We start from the raw sequence: 8,498 nt of genomic DNA on the forward strand, positions 1-8,498 counted from the left end.
CAGGTCACATACCTGAGCTGTGTGGGTTCAAACCAATGGCGTAGCGGAGATTGTTTTTTTTCTGTTTTAATATGTTTTACTGTCATCTGGTTCTTACAAAATGTGAAAATTCTGCAAAGTTTCGTTTTTACAGAATGTGTTTAGTCTGAGCGCACCACTCTTGGTGCCCAACAGGTTTTTAAAATGTGATTCCATTCTGCTTATGTACATATTGCTCAACTGTGATTTATAAACACCATATGGTTAAATAAAGCCCTTGCTTTTACCATGTTTTTGTGTCTGACTGTTGTGTGTCTGGCCACGATTTCTGCACTTAAAAAAAAAAACAGTGGGATCGTTTTACCATCAATAAGAATTAATTAAGCCAGCGTTGTAGCTGTACTGTTAATAACTTTTACAAAGAAAAGATAAATCATCACAGTTGATACTAAGGGAAATGACATTCCTGTATTTTGGATCTTCATGATAAATGGTCCCATAAATGCACGTCACATTAAAGTATTACAGTAAAGTGAATCATTGTGTGCTGTGCCGCTCTGAATTCAGCAACGGGGGAATGTAATTAAAGTAGCAAAGAGCAAAAAAATTCGCAAATCCACATCTCGCAATGCAATATTGTTCGTTAAACTGTTATTACATTGCGAATTTTAATTGCGCACTCTTAAGAAGTGCTTGAAGGTGTCGAAATCTTTTGTAGCAAACATAATGACTTTTTCATTAAGAAGTTTTATTACATTGACTGCGCATTGCGCAAACTATAAAATTCGCAAACGGTCTTCCACTGTCGGAAGTGGTCGCTAAACAGTTTCCGGGTTTGTAAAAGCTATATTAAATTTGCGCAAAGCAAAATTTGTTCGTGCAAAGGCAGAACTTTTCGCATAGTTTTTCTGTTAGCGACTTTTATCACATTCCCCCGTAAGACACAAACATTTTTGCCAAAACAATGTAACTTTCATCAGCTAGCTATTGTTATCTCTTATGCCTGGGCCTAATGGTTTCCTATGGCCTCAAGCAGCTTCTTCATGTTGCAGCTTCATAGCTTCATCCATCTGTAGATAATAAGGGGAAACACTTCGTAATATGCATTATATAATGTGGGATACAAAAAAACAAATGCTACATTTATATCAGAGGATAAGACTTTTAGCACCCCACTTCCCCCTAATAGCTCCCAAATTATCATGAGTCCTTATATATATATATATATATATATATATATATATATATATATATATATATAAGTCAACTTCTGATGGCTTTTAACTGTAGAACCCTTTCATATCACAAGTTGTATGAGTTTAGTAGAAGAAAGTTGTATTCCACAGGACAGGGGTTTTGGGGACATTTTCAGTAAAGCAGCACAAAAAAGTGTATAATGCAATGGCAAATACCTGTTCTTGATACGTGTCTCATTTAATAAGGATGAATGGTACTTTATTCTTCCATGCCAATAATTTTCTGATTAAATGTATAAGCAACTGCTGAAGACCAAGGGACTATATTACAAGGCCATTGTCAGTAGTGTAACTACAAAGGAATGGATTCCTTGTGAGAAAGAATTCAGGGGGCCTGGGCCATGCGTGCCATCTCCCTCCCATCCTGCTGCCTGCATGCCCACCCATTTGTTTGTTTGAAGCAGTGGGCAGCGAAAATAAGAAGGCAGAAGAGGCCAGGAGAAGAAAAGTCAATATAGCAGGCCCGGGCCCTGATGTTCCCTGAGCCCACATGTGTATATACTTATAGGTTTGGAATATGGTGTCAGAATTTATTTTAAAGGAAAATAAAATTCATCAAACGATTTGTGTAGCAATGGTGTACTTGACCCATAGGACTTACAATAGCAGCCCAAATGTACAGCAACCCTGAGACAGGGATGAGTTATGGACACCTACGTGATTCATTTGCTGCTTCTGATCCTTTTTCTATTGTTAAACCTGTGCCCAGTGGACTTGAAAATGCTTGTACCTACTTCTCTCTGTCAAAGGGTATATATAGCCTTATATTTCCCTGCTGTGCTTAGTACAGGGGGAGGGGATACCTATGCAGTTATTATTATTACAGTGCAAACTTTACACTTTACAGAGATCATACACCATCATTAAGGAGCTGCTCTGGAAGAAACAATGTAGTCCTTCCTCAAAACTGCTCAAAGAAGATAATCCCTTGTTTTTCTACATCTGTCCTAGCTGTCCATTATTTGCAGCTAAATTGCCACAACCACCCCCAGTATATAGTGGCACATTAATTGCATATAATAAAACACTGGCTAAAACTATATCATGGGACAGTGACCCTCAGTATACTGTATGACCCTCGGCACAATGGCCCCAGCATAACATGTGAACTGCTGTCCAAGAATAATAATAGATTAAGCCCCCACACATACATATAATGATATAGTCACTCCAACATATTGACACATTGATCTCAGCTTATAACACTGAAATGATCCCCATGGCATATAATGTCACAGTCACCACTAGCATATAATAAGGCTACAGTGGCACATAACATATTATTGGGCTAACCTTGCCAAGTACATTACCCCCCACCCAAGAATATAAGAATAAAGAGTGTCCCCAAATTTAATAAGATAGTATTCCTGATCATATAATGGTGTGCACCCCCTCCTACCAGTCAAATGAATAATTACAATGCTCCAGCATCAGGTCAGTGATTCCTCTAGTCCAAACTGAAAAGAGTGGAGCAAGTGTGAAATCCTTACAGAGAGTGAGAAGTAGACATTTCTTGCACTTGCTTCATTCTCTGTCCTCTCACAGTGCAATTATATAGTCATTAGGAGCAAACCATAAAGCAACAGAATAAAATGTTTATTCTCTAAATACCCATAAAGGTAGGCTAGGAAATGAGCAGCTTTGGTTCTACCTTGACAATTATTATTATTATTATCATTATTATTATTATTATTATTAACATGTACTGTATTTATGGATGAGAAAAGAAGCAAAATACCCAGAGGCTCCATGTGTTTTCATAAATCAACACTTTAGCCCCATTTGATAATTTATCACTGTTGGGGAAATATAGCAGTCGTACTCTGAACTGATTTTAGGATTCACAATTCAAGATTTATGTTTTAAACCATTTAGATTCTTCTTTACTGTAATGGAATTGTATTAACCAATTCTGGTCACTAGATGTCCCCATATAACTGCATTCAAAACTAAGGACCAGAAGGTATTTCTCCTAAAGCAGTGCTGTCCAACTTCTGTGGTCCCGAAGGCTGGAATATTTCTGGACAAGAGAGTCAATAATGGAAGCCAGTGTTGACCACTCCCTGTTTTTAAACCACATGCACTTAAAACCTTGCCTATTTTACCAGAATAACTTTTAAGACTATGTCCACATTAATGGTAGGGATATCACTCATTACTCATATGTGAAAAATGTCATATTAAAGGAGAATTCAACCTTGCACTAATAAAAAAAAAACTACCCCCTACCCTACATAGTCCCCCCTTCTTGCTCCCCCTTGCACAGGTAATAACACCTATAAGTGCCCCGTATCCTTTAATTACCTCTCATTGCAGAGTCAGCACAGTGGAGCTCATGGGCGCCATCTTCAGGCTCTTCAGTATTCGTTGGGTCTTCTTCCCTTTGACAAATGCGCAGAGTATGGCACACACAGGGAGCATAGGGAAGGCAGAGTATGGCACACACAGGGAGCATAGGGCAGGCAGAGTATGGGACACACATGGAGCATAGGGCAAGCAGAGTATGGTACACAGGGAGCATAGGGAAGGCAGAGTAAGGCACACACAGGAAGCATAGGGCAGGCAGAGTATGGCACACACAGGGAGCATAGGGCAAGCAGAGTATGGCACACACTGGGAGCATAGGGCAGGCAGAGTATGGTACACAGGGAGCATAGGGAAGGCAGAGTAAGGCACACACAGGGAGAATAGGGCAGGTAGAGTATGGCACACACAGGGAGCATAGGGAAGGCAGAGTAAGTCACACACAGGAAGCATAGGGCAGGCAGAGTATGGCACACACAGGGAGCATAGGGCAAGCAGAGTATGGCACACACAGGGAGCATAGGGCAGGCAGAGTATGGCACACACAGGCAGAGTATGGCACACACAGGGAACATAGGGCAAGCAGAGTATGGCACACACAGGCAGAGTATGGCACACACAGGGAGCATAGGGAAAGCAGAGTTTGGCACACATAGGGAGCATAGGGAAGGCCGAGTATGGCATACACAGGGAGCATAGGGCAGGCAGAGTATGGCACACACAGGCAGAGTATGGCACACACAGAAAGCATGGGGCCGGCAAAGTATGGGACACACAGGGAGCATAGGGCAGGCAGAGTATGGCACACACAGGCAGAGCATGGCACACACAGGAAGCATAGGGTAGGCAGAGTATGGTACACACAGGGAGCATAGGATAGGTAGAGTATAACACACACAGGCAGCATATGGCAAGCAGAGTATGGCACACACATGGAGTATAGGGAAGGCAGAGTATGGCACACAGGGAGCATAGGAAAGGCAGAGTATGGCACACACAGGCAGAATATGGCACACACAGGAAGCCTAGGACAGGCAGAGTATGGCACACTCAGGGAGCACAGGGCAGGCAGCGTATTGCACACACAGGCAGAGTATGGCACACACAGGAAGCATAGGGCAGGCAAAGCATGGCACACACAGGGCACGTAGGGCAGGCAGAGTATGGCACACACAGAGCATAGGAAAGGCAGAATAGAGAAGGAAAACCTCCAAAATCTTTATACTGTGCTACATACATTGACACAATACTGATGTCTCTCCAGGAGTTTGTATAAAGCGTGAACAGGTGAATAATGAGGGCACTTTTTTAGATACGTTTTAGATACGACCCGCCGGCTGCCAGTTGGACAGCACTATCCTAAAGGATATAATTTTTTTTAATGCATTGGGCTTTTCTGGTATTTACTTATTGCCTGATATCTATCTTACCGTATATACTCGCGTATAAGCCGAGTTTTTCAGCACCCAAAATGTGCTGAAAAACTCGACCTCGGCTTATACGCGGGTCATACGCCAATCCCTCACCGGATCCCTCACCTCCCTCTCCCATAGCGCATCAGGACTCTGTGACTGACGATCGCCGCCCGGAGCAGGTCCAGGAGCTCCGGGCGGCGCGTCCTTCCCTGCCGGCGTCGCTCCCAAAATGGCGGCGCCCATGGCCGCCACGTGGGTAGCGGCGCCGGCGCCTCTACCCACGTGGCGGCCATGGGCGCCGCCATTTTGGAAGGACGCCGGCAGGGAAGGACGCGCCGCCCGGAGCTCCTGGACCTGCTCCGGGCGGCGATCGTCAGTCACAGAGTCCTGATGCGCTATGGGAGAGGGAGGTGAGGGATCCGATATTACGCGATTGATGTGAGCTGCTGCTTCCACATAGGAGACAAACTGTTTGGATTCACCATGTTATTAATCTCAAAGCATTTCAAACTCTCAATATATATGTAGTACATTTAATCACTGTCAAACTCACAGTGTGCTTCTTGGGTGTACTGGAGAATCCTGCATTAATATTTTATGGGTCTCATCAGAAATGGATCTGCATCATATTTGAAGTTCATACTGGGCAGTATCTTTTATTATCTGTTTCTTTATTAAATTGCTTCAGACTGGCATTCTCATTTATTTTAAAGGTGTAATAATCTAGCCTTACACTTTTCAGAGCATATACAATGGACGCCTTTGGTTTGCTTGGGGAAGTGCAATCCTTATTCTCAGCAGGGCTGTCTATATGACTAGAGGAGCGTTCCTGTACAAAGTACATATTGATTTTCAATCAGCCCCTAGGCTTATACACGAGTCAATAAATTTTTCCAGTTTTCTTAGGTAAATTAGGTACCTCGGCTTATACACGGGTCGGCTTATACACGAGTATATACGGTACTTTGCTCCCCCATGAGCTTTTTACACTAAAGTTATTTCCCTGCCTAGAGGCAGCAGTAACCATTACATGCATTATATCCACAGGGAAGAATCTTATCATTCTAATTATGTATTGAAAGATCTCTCTGAAATGTTGACAGTGAGTCACTAAAAAATGTTTTTGCAAAGCAAATTTTCTGATAGCTCTATAAAGACATGCTTGAGGTGACAGCACCTGCAACATTAATTAAATATATCTGCAATTGAATAAAGATGACTTAACCTGAATTATAAGTGTATAAACAATTATAGTTTATATATTACAGTGCACACAATAATTAATTTGTATTCAATGCTGATTATATTTCCAGATGTATAAAACATATATTTATTTTTCTGTTATTCACTAATCCCACCCTGCTGGTGTGTGCAACTTGGTAAAAGTATGGGACCTGTTATCCAGAATGCTTGGGACCTGGGGTCTTCCAGATAACAGATCTTTCCATAATTTGGATTTTCTACTAGAAAATCATGTAAACATTAAATAAAACCCAATAGACTGGTTTTGCTTCAATAAAGATTAATTATATCTTAGTTTGGATCAAGTACAGGGCACTGTTTTATTATTACAAAGGAAAAAACTATTTTTTTAAAAATTTGATTAAAATGGAGTCTATGGGGCAAATTCACTAAGGCGCGAAGCGCCGAACGCTAGCGTTAATTCGCTAGCGTTTGGCATTTTTGCTACTGCGCAAATTCACTAACGAACGCTGGCGTAGTTTCGCTAGTGTTACTTCGCAACCTTACGCCAGGCGAATCTTCGCTAGCGACGAAACTACGCAAATTCACTAACTTGCGCAGTGTAGTGAACGCTACCTTTTACGCTAGACTTCCTTCGCCACCTCAGACCTGGCGAAGCGCAATAGAGTAGATAGGGATTGTTTAAAAAAAAGTCAAAATTTTTTCTAAGTCCCAAAAAACGCTGGCGTGTTTTCTACATGATGGGTGATAGGCTGAAAAAGATCGAAAATTTTTTGGGGCTCCCCTTCCTCCCCCCTACATTTCCTGACTCATGGCAACTTACCTAGACAGTGGGCAGATGTGTAGGGCAAAATAAAATTTTTATTTGCAGATTTGAAGGTTTTCTAGGCATTTGTAGTGCAGATACGTGTTCCTCCATTGAAATTTGAATTTCGCGCCGTATGCAAATTAGCCTTTGCTAGCGCAACTTCGCTTTATATAGCGAAAAAACGCTAGCGCAACTCTGGATTTTAGTGAATTTGCGAAGCGCTGGCGAAACTACGCCTGGCGAAGTGCGGCGAAGTGCGGCGAAGTTGCGCCTGGCGCAACTTCGCATCTTAGTGAATTTGCCCCTATGAGAGATGGCCGTTTGTGGATAAAGGTTCCACTGAAGTCTGTAAGGTAAGTAAGCTTTATTTAAAAATAAAACTTTAATTCACTTTTAATGCAACTGTCTTTCCCTTTTAGTATTAACTAATTTAATATTTTTTTCATGTTATACACTTTGAATTGCACATACAAATGACATTATCTGAATGATATACAAATGATTAGTTAAAATGTATTATTACAGTGATTATTATTTAGTGGAAGAAATGTATGGACACTACAAAATAGGGGAAGTACTGTTAACTTCTAGGCCTCATATACGTTGGGTTCTTTTATTAGTACAGATGTCCAGTTTCATCCAGCTGCCCTTCTGGCAAATGGAATACAAACTGTATATTCAATTACATTACATCACTTTTTCTGCATGGAACTGCCCTTTGTCACTTGAAGTGAAAAACAGAATTTGGTTTTCTAGAAAGACACGTGTAACCCCTTTATGGCCACCCCCCTGTGCCAAAGGTTATACATCATATATGTCTTACGATGCAGGTCCTGAGTCCCCTTTGCTAAGTGAAAGGTACTGGGAACTCCTCTCTGGCAGTGCCTCCACCTAATGGGATCCGGGAATACACCTGCAGATGGCCCCATTAGGAAAACATTCAAATACACAAAGTACTGTATAACAAATAAATCCCCCCATATACTTGTTTCCCCTTCCCCCCATATCCTTGGCCCAAGGGCATCACTTAGTATCCACACTTCCCCACAATCCGAACAGCTTTATACAATAATATTTTACAAATTTGCCTGTCTCTGTTTTTTTTTTGTTTTTTTTTGTTGTTTTTGCTCCCGTTCCATATTGCCTGATGAAGCAGGAAATGCCTGCGAAACGCGTTGCAATACTGTTTTGTGAATAAACTATTATTGAAAATTACCACTTTCGTTGGTGTCTGCTTGGAGGAGGTAAGTTCATTACTACCTCCTCTGAATTACCCATTGGGTTTTTAAATGCTTTTAGCTATTTTTATCCTTTTGGCGCCTCTGTTTTGTCTTACTACTGTATAATAAATAACTTTATGTAACATTAAAGGCAAAGTTATACACATTTACATTTTCATTCCCCATTCCCCAGGGAATTTATGCAGTCCAAGATCCTGGCCCTCCATGCCAGGCAAAGTCCCATAACTCCTTTGGTAGAAAAGAGTCTTAATTCCCTTTCCCCAAAGAGTACATTGTTCCCAGGTAGCGTTAC

This window comes from Xenopus laevis, chromosome 5L (assembly GCF_017654675.1).
Source record: "Xenopus laevis strain J_2021 chromosome 5L, Xenopus_laevis_v10.1, whole genome shotgun sequence".
NCBI classification, from domain to species: domain Eukaryota; kingdom Metazoa; phylum Chordata; class Amphibia; order Anura; family Pipidae; genus Xenopus; species Xenopus laevis.